Raw genomic sequence first — 13,090 nt, forward strand, 5'->3', positions numbered from 1 at the left:
ACTACACTACGCCACACTACACTGCAGTACATACATTATACATTACACTACACTAAGCCACACTACACTACAGTACATACATTATACATTACGATACATTACGCTACACTACATTCCACTACATTATATATTACAATACACTATACTACACTACAATATACATTACACTATACACTACACTACGCCACACTACATTATAAATTACACTACACTACTAACACTACACACACTACATTACATTATACATTACACTACACTACACCACACTACACTACATTATACATTACACTACGCTACTAACACTACACACACTACATTACATTATACATTACACTACACTACGCCACACTACATTATAAATTACACTTCACTACTAACACTACACACACTACATTACATTATACATTACACTACACTACACCACACTACACTACATTATACATTACACTACACTACTAACACTACACACACTACATTACATTATGCATTACACTACAGTATGCCACACTACATTATACTCTGCACTGCATTGCACTACACTACACTAAACTACTTTTGCCACACTTTTCTGTACTACACTATTTATACTGCACCACATTACTTACCCTACACCTACTTACCCTACTCTACTACTACACTCCTTACACTACACTACACTTCACTACACTATTACAATGCACTACAGTAGAGTTGTTCATTTCGGTGTGTACTGCACCAGATGTATAAGGTTAAAATGACAATAAAAGCTTCTTGGCCTAATAATGACAGCCTTAGTTGAGATGTTCAGGATCACAGGAATTGCTCCTCAGCTGGGTGTAGCATCTACACCTAATATATAGTTCTATGTGTTGAGGAACCAGATTTCTCAAACTTTTTTAATCCTTTAATTGACAAAACAAAACAAAACAAAACAAAACAAAACAAAACAAAACAAAACAAAACAAAACAAAACAAAACAAAACAAAACAAAACAAAACAAAACAAAAACATCCAGAGATCTTTAACCATACAAAGAACCCTTGAGGAAATTTGTTTCTTTTAAACAAGAGTAAGTAAAAGTACTTAATCATTTCGACTTTAATGTTATTTATTTTCCGCATCCATTAACGGCTCGGATGTTGTTGGTGTTGTGCGCGCGAGGGCGGGACTCGCGCTCAAAGGAAGAAGGCGCGAGCTTTCCATCGCACATGAACGCACGCACACACACACACACACACACACACACACACGTGCGCGCGTGCACAGAGAGAAACAAAGGGACCCATCAACACTAGCACGGACACGCACGCGCTCCAACTTTTTTTTGTTGTTATCCACCCATCGGATACCTCCGCGAGGCGCGAGCTGCTCCACTGTGTCCAGGTGAGTGCTTTTTGTATTCTTTTTTTTTTTGCTTGCACACACTTTTTTTAAGCACGTATTTATTGTTTTGGGGATTTTTTTTAATTAGGAAAAAAAGTTTTTGGTGCAAAGTTGGGCGCTGCCATTCTGTCGCTTTAGGAGGAAGGACGAGACACCGCGCGCGCTCGTGTGATTATCCAGTTCAGTTAATCAAACGAAATATTTTTTGTTTGTTTGTTGGTGTTTTCTGTGAGCTTTGGTTACATGCATGCACCGGATCTTATTGTTTGCATTAAAACTTTAGGGGATGTTATGTTTCTGCTCTCTCTCTCTCTCTCTCTTTTTTATGTTTTTGCTCTATTTTTTTTTTTGGATGATGCACGAAGTTGTCAAAAAAAAAGTTATTTTAACGAAAAGATCGAAAAAAATAAAATTGAAATAGTTTTCCCTCGCGAGACAGCACGAGATTATGAATTTGCAATCCTGTAACCTTGCACTGCAATAACAGGCATATAAATAAATGTGATTTATTACATAGGTTCTTTTAAAAATGGTTCTATTCTTGAAAATAAATATTAACATTCCTAACGCACGCGCACTTCGAGTTTTGTTAAACTTTTACGTGATTTGCATGAAAAAAAATGCATATAAATGTCCAAATGAGCAACAGGTACAACGAAGCCCGAGTGCTTTGTTTCCTCTTTTCCTTTTTTCCTTTGTTCTGCACCGACCACACACAGACACACACACACATACACTGCTGAAATGCACTTTACATTATTGCTAACATGTTCCTACACTATATTTCACACCATTTTCTGATTAAAAACAAGTTTGAGTGTAAAGCAAGTCTAAGTGCACTTCTAAAGTTTCTTTAGTAACACAGTTAGTGGTGCATTATTCAAATATAATGGTGCATTATTCAAATATCAAATTTAAATATTAATTAATAAACAAAATTGAAGTTGAACTTACACTGAATTATGATGTGTTGATTTTTTTTGCTTTTGTACATTTTGTCCTAAATATTGATGAAAATGTCTACAAACAAAAGTGTTTTTAGAACTTTGCTTTGCGACACACGTACACACACACACACAGACACACAAACACATATGCAGAGCTCTAATGCTGTATTAATAAACACACGTTTTGAATAACTGTAAAATCTGATGCTGTAAACCTTCAAGCTGTAAATATTTTTTAGAACTTGACTCGGTGCTAAAAGCGGTGCGTTTTCTGGAACCCTAACAGATCTTAAGTTTTTTTATTCCTTTCAGAGAAAGGAAACCATCTAATATACTATTTTAAAAAAACACTCTTAAACAGAGTTCTCAATTTCTTGGAGACCTTTAATTGGGTTTAAAAAACATCCATGGACATTCATTAGTAGATATTAATTTTATTTATAAGAACCATGGGTCTAAAAAGGTTCCTTTTTAGGTAGAACCCAATACAGAGAACCTCTCTTGTAAAACAGGTTCTAAGTAAAAAAAAAATCTCTTCAGAAAATAAGGACTGTTAACTGTCCAAAGAACTCCTGAGGACATCTTCAGAAGTTGCATGCAGCGTGAAGGTTCCATTCAGCACACTTTTCTTCAAGAAAGGTGTCTTCCAGATGCTCTATCCACGCTCTAGCTAGAATAGATCCAAACAACTGTTAGTAGAGAAGCTTCAGAAGAGCAGCAATTTTCCACGAGGCACTTGTAAAGGTTCTTCTAAAGCTCTTCTATAAATCCTGTGTTCTACTGTGAAAAATCAGGCTGATATTAGGATTATATAAAGGTTATAGTGCACCACGAGCTCCTGAGATGAAATGTACATGAAGATTATGAATTAGATCCAAACAGCCTCAAGATATTCATGGAGATCACAGGAAACTCTTTTCTCTACACTAGAGAACCATTAACTATCCAAAGATCCTTACAGGAAACATTTGATCCACACTCCAAAACAAGTCCAAATCCAGGTTAACTCTGAATCTTTATGGGTTTAGGTTAAAATTAGGGTTCTTTAAAGAATCATTTGTGTTGCAGGAACCTGGAGAACTGTAATAGGAGAAAAAAAGCAAGTGTGGAAAATGTTCCAGCTTCACCTTTGACTGCGTTACTAACCGCTGACACTGGAGACTCCTTCCATAAGATGCTACATAAAATGCGTTTAACGGCTGGTTACCATAGAAACGATAACAGAATGGAATTTGACCAGTCAGAATCATCACCACTTCTTGTTGAGTAAAGGGGGTGTGGCCTAGAGTTTCAATAGGAATTGTAAGTCTTTGTTGTTAAACGTTTGTTTGGTAATAATTTTTAAACGCTTTTATTCAAATCTTTTTCAGATCTGTGGGATTTTACGGAACCAGACGTTTCACAACTGTGCTCAATTTTGGGATTTTTGATTATTTCGATATTTATGGATTAAGGATTACCCACAATTCCTTTTCTTGTTACTGGATTATTACTCTGCACTGGGATTAGTGCACCATCCATGAGGGGAGAGCAGCACGAAGCGTACTGTGAGTATCAAGCAGCTGCTTTCACTGAGAAACTCATCGAATTGTGATCTTTGTGACGACAGAAAACAAAAACAATAAACGTTCTGTACCGTTGAGACATGAGCAAAATATAAAACATTCCTTACGGTTTCATATAATTTTATTTATAAAAAAAGATTACGCTATAATAATTTTCTATGCCTTTCATAATAAAAAATTAAACTGTAAATATATATTTTTTAATTGAACCATGCACACAGTACAGAATGATTTTATTTTTGTTTACAATTATCTATCTATTTATTTATTTATTTATAATATATTTTTTTTATTATTTAATTGCAGCAGCACATTTTTCCATTTCTGATGAATCAACCAAATGTTAATACATAATACTATGGAATTTATTAAATATTAAATAATAATAAATATATCATGTTCCTTTTATTATTAATTTGTTTAGGATTATTGTTTTATTATTTATTTTATTTAATTTTTTTAAAATACATCTTTTTTTTTTGCACCCAGACATGGGGTGTACAAACTTCTGCACCTCAGTGTATATTTTGTCCCTTTTGAGTCAACGAGACTGCAGGCGTCTCAGGACAAAGCGTATTCGGTTAAGTTGCACTGTGAGCTCGTTATGATGTCATCAGGAGCCAATGAAATGCGACTGGGGGCTGGAGGGAGGGGGAGGAGACCCCCAGACCCCTGCGGTATACCCGCGTGTTTTTATCATGCTGGTCTCTTTTATTTAAAAAATAAATAAATAAAAAGCTGAACAAACAAAAGCAAATTTAAAAGTTCATTTATAAAATAAACATTTAATATTTACAGTGAGGGATAATTTGAGTCTCAACACAGAGATTTATTTAGTGCTTGAATCTCCTAAGTAGTCCCAATTTCCTTCTGGGTGCAAAATTATTGGCACCCGACACATTCCAGGAGGAGGTTTGTTTCTGTGAGGCTTGGAGATGATCTCACACTCCATGGTTTCATCTTTGTGCATGTAGATGTTCCCAAACTCTGATTCACTTCTACATCACATCTACAGCTGAAGATTCCAGCAGATGCGAGCAGAAAGCTGTGTTTTGGTGTCATGTGACGACGAATAATGAAACGTGTCAAATTCCTGTACCTCCTGAACCAAACCTCTGAGCTGTCGCCATGGTGATGGACAAGGAATCGCTTTTACCCCAGTGGGAGCTTGGATGTGGTCTGGAAGATTTTGAAAACAGAAAGCAGTTTAAAAAAAAACATAAACATTTTTTTAAAAAAAGGATGTTGATGCAACAGTCACATGATATGAAGCTCCGCCCACTTCATAAAAACATCTCATCACTTAAAAGCCTGTAAACAAAGCTAAAGCTAAAAGTTTTTCAAAGTTTTTTCTTTATTATGAATTACAAATTTAGCATTTTCATTTCTCTAATCATATTTTTTTTTACAGGAAATTCAAAAATGTTTTTCTTGGCAATTTTTAAAGGTTTTATTAACAGCAAATGATGTTTTCTTTATGTAAACAATAAAGATTTTCCAACCAAACATCTAAATGTTTTTCTCTTCAGAATCTTTGGTCAGTGCGAAACAGACTTTTTATTATTTAGAATTTATTAAGAAAATTATTTAGTAAAAAGTAAGTTTTTGATAAAGAATACAACAATAATGAGATACATAAGGTAAATGTTTTCATAAATGGAAAATTTGGTAATAAAACGACAAAGGCGAAGGTTCTGGCTGTAGACGAGACTGAAACACTCGCTGGACATTTTGTCGTTCGTCGTTTAAAAATCAGACGTGATACTCAGTGATTGTGAGAGGAAAAACGTCAGAATTCGGGCGACTGCACTCAATATGTTCCAATCACATGCCCGATTAACCCGGTGAGCTCAAACGTAAAGCGCAAAAATGGCTGTAGATTTGCAGATTGCAGGGTCAAAGGTCACATGACCCATCTGTCCAATTAGAATGTTAGAATTGTGTGCGTTTAATGTATTTAACATTGTTTAGCTCTGAGGTGAGATTTCCATCCAGTATCACGTAGAATTGTGAAGTGGCATGAAATGTGGATAAATTTCAAATCGTGGACACGTAACAAACTCTGGAATGGAATTGTTTTTTTTTTCTTTTCAGTTTGTTTTTCCTTTCGGTCCTTGTTCTTGACGAGATACTAAAAGTACAAATAGCTATTTAAATAATACAACAATTATAAAATTTTAAATATTGAATTTTTAAAATATTAAAATGTGTGCTGCTCAAGATATTTTTTTATTGTTAATTTAAACCCCTGATTGTTGACTGCACTGAACTTCCTGTTCCTGCAGCGCAGCCGTTAGCGCTTTGCCTCATTACCCAATTGCATTACGTCCTTCCTGATTATCCCGTTCCTCCAAAGACACCTCATTAGATAGAAGAGTTTTATCCATGACTCGACTCGGCCCCACGGTGCTCTGCTTCCCCTATCCTAATAACCTCGCCTCCTTCTTCACCCCATCAGCTTCTCCGGATCTGATGGAGGCTTTGGGGACGAGAGAAAAAGCGACTAATGTGTGTGTGACCGTGGCCCTGAGGCTGAAGCCTGGAAAATGGTCCATGTGTCAGGAGACAAAGCCAGTGAGCTTCACTGTGATGAGATTTATGCACTGGAGGTGATGATGTAAGGTGCTGGATGGAGGAAGGAACGAAGGTTCAGGCCATTTCGGTTACATTTTTACACGAAATCACTACTGTGTTAAGTTTATTTAAAAAAACACCCAACAAAGCAGCAGACGATAATTAGAATTTATTTATTATTATTATTATTATTATAACTATATTATTTTTTTGCCACATGTGGTGAGATGTTTCCTCAGTTCCAGGTAGCTGTTTGTCTTAAATTGCAAGAGGAGCGTACGTTTGTTCATCATCATCATTCTCTCAGTAAATGTGTACGGAGACATTAGGAGGAAAAATGAAAGCTTCTGATGAAGTAGCAGAGATCTTTTACAGTAATCTTATAAAACCATCCACACTCTGATCTGATCAGCACATTATTTAGTTTGTGTTTAACGCACTAGCTTCATGTCGCTACTAACTGTTTATTGTTGTTATTGAAATAAAAAGCCACGCCCACACCAGACAAACTACTAACGACACGTAACATAAGCTTTGTTAATAATGTATTAGGATTTCTCTCACGTCTTACAGCTTGAACTAATAATCTTTTATTTGTTATTTTTTTTCGAATAATGTTTATTATCTGATCTGTTTTACATTTTCTTCTATATATTACACTATTCATATTTTAAATACTTATAATAAATATTGTACTACTTTTTATTTTAAATTTCTATATCAAACCTGCAAATATTCTTCAATTGAATTAGTTTTTTTTTTTTATATTAGTGAACACATTTTAACAGTAAATCAGTTCTGGGAATGTTTTTAAGGGTTAAAGCGGTGTTAGAAAGCGGGATCGCAGTAACCAAGACGACGACGATACGTGGAGCCGATTGTGATTGTGTCCAATAGACATATACGAAGTGTGTGTTAATGCAGGGTGTGCAGTGTTAACCTTCAGGTGGCTGGTGTGTGTGTGTGTGTGAAGTGTAAATTATATATTTTTGGGAGACTAATGAGATGAACCAGGAGATCACAGATGAGAAAATAAACAGCTTCAGAATTCTTGATACAATCATTCAATTTATTGTACTGTTTTATTTTATTTTATTTTTTAGGTTTTACATCTGTTTCTCACTTGCTGCTTGGGCAAACCTCCAGTTTCACACCCACATACACACCTCCTGTCTCAGCATGTCGCTCCTGCTGCTCCTGCACGCCACGCCGATGTGCTTCTCACTCCACACGCTCGCATCTTGGCTCAGGTTCTTCTACATCGCAGCACCGTTATGACGTGCTAACCTACACTTAATCCTCACATCCAGATTTCACACAGAATAAACGATTAGAAAGAAAAGTAAAGTTGAGCCTCGAATTCAGACTCCTGCAAGGAGAAAAAAAAACGGTGAAAATCCGATCTCGGACCTTTCCACGGCTTATCAACAAAGCCTTGGAGGAGAGAGGAGTTTGAAAGGAGCACCGGGGCTTTTAAAGTTTATCTCCGCAGGTTTTTAGCACCACGGCACGCTGTAGCTTTTACTTTCGTTTCTATAAAAGACGGCAGTTTTTTAGTTTTAAGTCTTAAAAGGTGGGGAAAGGATCCGCAGGAAGTAAAGGCTGACTTTTGGATAACGTTTGGACTTTAGTTTGAAGTCTCAGGGATTTCTTTTTTAAAGATATTAAACCAGTTCACTCCCATTTACACCAGAAAGGTTATATTTTTGCTTTATTAGCATTAGCACCTCATCACTTACACAGCACAGGGCTCTGTGAATGCACCGTTACTAGGGAAACAGTAACATGGGGTCTTAGAACAAGCGCTGTTAGAAAGTTCTAAGTTCTAAAGACTAATCACCATCCATCCATCCTTACAAACAACAAGTCATTTCTTCATTCCATCCATCCATCCATCCATCCATCCACCCATCCATCAATCTAGTCATCTGTTCAACCCATCCATCCATCTATCCATCCATCCATCCATCCATCCATCCTTTCACCCATCAAAACACCCAGTCATCTGTTCAAACCCATCCATCCATCCAACCATCCATCCATCCATCCCTTCACCCATCCAAACACCCAGTCATCTGTTCAAACCCATCCATCCATCCAACCATCCATCCTTTCATCTACCCAAACACCCAATCATCTGTTCAAACCCATCCATCCAACCATCCATCCATCCTTTCATCCATCCAAACACCCAGTCATCTGTTCAAACCCATCCATCCATCCATCCATTCATCCATCCATCCATCCATCCATCCATCCTTTCATCTACCCAAACACCCAATCATCTGTTCAAACCCATCCATCCATCCAACCATCCATCCTTTCCTCCATCCAAACATCCAGTCATCTGTTCAAACCCATCCATCCATTCATCCATCCATCCATTCATCCTTCCATCCAAACATCCGAATATCCAGTCAGATGTTCCTCTACCAATCCAGCATCCATCCAATCTGTTGAAATCTTCATGCACCACATCCACTTCTGGTCTCTAGTATAAAATGCAGAAGTAGAAACCTGTAACTGTTTAATTTGTTCATTTTCAGTAAACTGTACATTTCAATTAAGAAGGAACTGCTGATGTTTTCGATGTCAAGTGTTGTTCGTTCTGCAGCGCTGAAGCTAGAAAACAAAGACGAACAGAAACGATTGCTTCAGGTGGTAACGAGTAGTTTAATTAATTTTTCTCACATTTTATTACTCATTTATTTTAACAGCAGAATAAATGAAAGCAGTTTGATGAAGTGACAAATGGGTTTGCATTAATGTTGGTATCAAAACAGTCGTAGCTGTGTTTAATTAGCAGCCTGCCACAGCAACTCTGCAGGGGTTCAGATATGTTTTTATGAATTTTTGCTTTATGTTATGAAAACCAACAGTGAAGTTGCAATTAAATAAGGTGTTCTGTATCATTACTTTCATAATATTGTTATTTATCATGTTCTTGTAGTTAAATATTATTCGTATTCAGCTCTTTAAAAATAAAAGGGGAAGAACGGGTGGCCTAGGTATGTCAGGGTCCGTGAAGGGGGCGTGTCCTCTGTGTGTGTGTCAGGGTCAGTGAAGGAGGCGTGTCCTCTGTGTGTGTGTCAGGGTCAGTGAAGGAGGCGTGTCCTCTGTGTGTGTCATGGTCAGTGAAGGAGGCGTGTCCTCTGTGTGTGTCATGGTCAGTGAAGGGGGCGTGTCCTCTGTGTGTGTGTCAGGGTCAGTGAAGGGGGCGTGTCCTCTGTGTGTGTGTCAGGGTCAGTGAAGGAAGCGTGTCCTCTGTGTGTGTCAGGGTCAGTGAAGGGGGCGTGTCCTCTGTGTGTGTGTCAGGGTCAGTGAAGGAGGTGTGTCCTCTGTGTGTGTGTGTGTGTGTGTCAGGGTCAGTGAAGGAGGCGTGTCCTCTGTGTGTGTGTCAGGGTCAGTGTAGGAGGTGTGGCCTCTGTGTGTGTGTCAGTGTCAGTGAAGGAGGCATGTCCTGTGTGTGTGACAGGGTCCGTGAAGGGGGCGTGTCCTTTGTGTTTATCAGAGTCCGTGAAAGAGGTGTGGCCTTTGTGTGTTTCAGGGTCAGTGAAGGAGGCATGTCCTCTGTGTGTGACAGGGTCAGTGAAAGAGGCGTGTCTTGTGTGTCAGTCAGTGTAGGAGGCGTGGCCTCTGTGTGTGTGTCAGGGTCAGTGAAGGGGCATGTCCTCTGTGTGTCCATCTCAGTGAAGCAGGTGTGTCCTCTGTGTGTCAGTCTCAGTGGTGGAGGTGTGTCCTCTGTGTGTCAGTCTCGGTGGTGGAGGCGTGTCCTATGTGTGTCAGTCTTGGTGGTGGAGGCGTGTCCTCTGTGTGTCAATCTCGGTGGTGGAGGAGTGTCGTTAACAGCTTAGCTTAAGCCATCGGGATCTCCAAGGCTGAGTACGAGCAGCAGAACCCACAGTTTAAAACCTCAACCTAACACTCTTATTCTAGTATAGACTGTGTTTACGTGTGTGTGTGTGTGTGTGTGTGTGTGTGAGTTTGTGTGTGTGTGCGCGTGCATTACCTCTTGTCTTAAGTCGAAATTTTTAACCTGTAATCATTTCCCCCTAAATTTCTTGATTTTATTCTACAGTATACAAACTGTTTCATGTTTTAAGAATTTTAATCAAAGTGACTTGTTTTGATTAAAAAAACAACATAGCCAGTTGCTTCAGGTGGTTAGAATGCAGATGAATTCATTATTCTTTCAGCTTGTTTCTTTTAATTCCTCAGAATAAATTAACTTTTAATTTTTAAAATTTTTTTTAGCCCCTGAGAGCTCTAGACAATTTCTTTTCCAACACAAACACTAACCTCCGTAGTTCTAATCAGATAATTATTTTTTCTAAACTTTAAAATTTTTCAAGCAATATTTTGTATTTATTAAAAAAATGCTTGATATATTTGTTGAATTTCTGAGATACACGCATTGGAATGTAAATGTCATGGATTTAAAAAAAAAAGGTTTTTTTTATTGAATTGGTACAGCAATAAGTAAATAAAACATTAATGTTAGTCTTTAAATTTTAGTAATTTACATTTTTTACATTTATTTAACAAAGTATTATATGAAAGGATTCTTCTTCTTGCTGAGAGAAAGTGAAGACAGCTGCGAGCTGGAGAGAACTGGAAAGAACCTTACTGGGCTTTGGGCTGGAAAGCGAGCTGCTTCCTGTCGCACCTTCAGCTTTAATTGGCTGAGCACTGAGTGAGTGAGCGAGGGAGTGAAAGAGAGGAGGGAAGTGATGAAATAAAAAAAAAGAAGTGATTATAAAGGTGTGAGAAGGATGGAGAGAAACACTGTGATGGAGACTAAACCCCCACCGAGCTGCAGAAATGATGAACACTGGTTCGTTTCCTTTTGACAAAATGAGATTCTTGCATCGTGTGTGTTTGAGTGTGTGTGTGTGTGTTTTAATCACACATTTAAGTCAGAAACATGACTCTACAGCCATGCTCGCAAAACTACTTTTGGAGGCGCAATATCAGATTTTCATTTTCCTTCTGCTTTCAGTTTATTTAAGCCCCACCCCCTCAGAGTTTAACCAATTACGATCTCGAGCCTGTCGTCTTCTAACGCAGTGCATCTTCTCCATGAAGGAGTCTGTTCCTTTATTTTTTCCCTATGTTGTTCAGTTACTGAGCGACAGTTTGTTCGATAAGACTGATATTTGTTTGTAAACTGCTTCCTGTTTCTTGCAGTCTGGGTGACGCAGTGGATTATGGGATGCGTGGCTTTATATTAGTAGATACAAACACGTCATGAACAATGACTATATGATTCAGTCGTAATTACGAAAAGCGATGCTTTGTGAAAGCAAAACAAAACTAGCTTGTGCTAGCTTTCAGCCAACGAATCAAACATTTTTAAGCATTTAACTTGTTTTTATTATTCCTTAATAACACATTGCTTTATTTCTTTTTATTGTATTGATTCTATTCTTTTTTTTGCCTATTTTTCTATTTATCATCATTACCAACAACAACCACATAATAATAATAATAATAATAATAATAATAATAATAATAATAAAATACAATTAAATAAAAAAATACAATGAATACAATTATGTGTATTGTTATTTTAGGTATCCCCGCCCTAAATGACACGTTAATTACGCAGCGTTGGACGTATTATTACTCATGTGAAAGACACTAGAGCTGTTATTAATGTTTTTTATTATTAATTCATTTTGTTTTTACACACAACATTCACAGTTTTTTAGCGTAACTGCATCAGTCCTCCTCAGAACACAATTCTAACACAATATGATCCCAGCTCGCTGACTGATTTCCATCAGTTTTGCTGCACTATTGGCTAACTGACAGCAGCTTGTTAGCATCGGAGCCGTTAGCGTCCACGCGTTAAAATGTACCTCAGAAGCAATTTGAGATGCCACCCAAAATCCAAAGCCCACAGATTCCTATGTGATAATCAAAAGTGTTAGTTTACGTTGTACATTGTGAACGCAACATTACACTCCAGACTTCACGTTATTCAAGTTTATGTGTTTACCTTTGAACACTCGTTACTTTGTTTTCGAACCACAAACTTGTCAAACCACACATTCTGGCGTGGCGTGTTTGTTCTCTGGAAGCAGTCGAGCTAGCAGCTGTAGTTTGTTTTGAAGATTTATGCGAATTTAATAATTACTATGACTCAAGGATTTCATTAATTAGCCTGACATCTCCTGGTTCATCAGAAACAAACTTATCTCATGAGTCTAAGATTCTCTCAGGTCCAGTAACCGTGGTTGTACTACTGAACATGGAATTGAGGGTGTTTCAATGTCAGGAAGGTGGAGCTAATGCAAATTAAGTAATTTAGTTAGTAATTTGTACGAATTAATTGCAAATCTTATGTTTTTTTTTTTTTTTTTTTTTTTTTTTTTTTAAAAAAATTTTTTTAACTCGTTTCTTGCCTAGTCACGTTGTCTCAGGTCAGTTTTAGAACTCGGCGCCTCTGATGAAGGAAGCGGTAAGGAATTGGTCTTAGACGTGTTTCCAGAAACATCCTGCAGCACTGTGTTGCTAGGTTACCAAAATATGATTATGTTTACAAACTCTGTTAGAAGACCTGGAGTAAAACTAGTTTTTGTGGAATTTATTTAAAAAGAAACTGAAATCCTCCAGTTATCAGATGAACAAAGAAACGTT

At 37.4% G+C, this 13,090-nt stretch overlaps 1 long non-coding RNA gene across 6 annotated transcripts in view; it reads left to right on the plus strand.

Moving 5' to 3' along the window:
- Positions 1–1,224: 1,224 nt before the first annotated feature.
- Positions 1,225–13,090, plus strand: part of LOC132846339 (uncharacterized) — a 70,234-nt gene continuing 58,368 nt past the window's right edge. For all 6 annotated transcript variants that reach the window (XR_009648499.1, XR_009648498.1, XR_009648496.1 and 3 more), the window contains exons 1-2: positions 1,225–1,362; positions 3,680–3,856. This is a non-coding gene — a long non-coding RNA (uncharacterized LOC132846339). The remainder of the gene's footprint in view (positions 1,363–3,679; positions 3,857–13,090) is intronic.

Source organism: Tachysurus vachellii, chromosome 5 (assembly GCF_030014155.1).
Source record: "Tachysurus vachellii isolate PV-2020 chromosome 5, HZAU_Pvac_v1, whole genome shotgun sequence".
NCBI classification, from domain to species: Eukaryota; Metazoa; Chordata; class Actinopteri; order Siluriformes; family Bagridae; genus Tachysurus; species Tachysurus vachellii.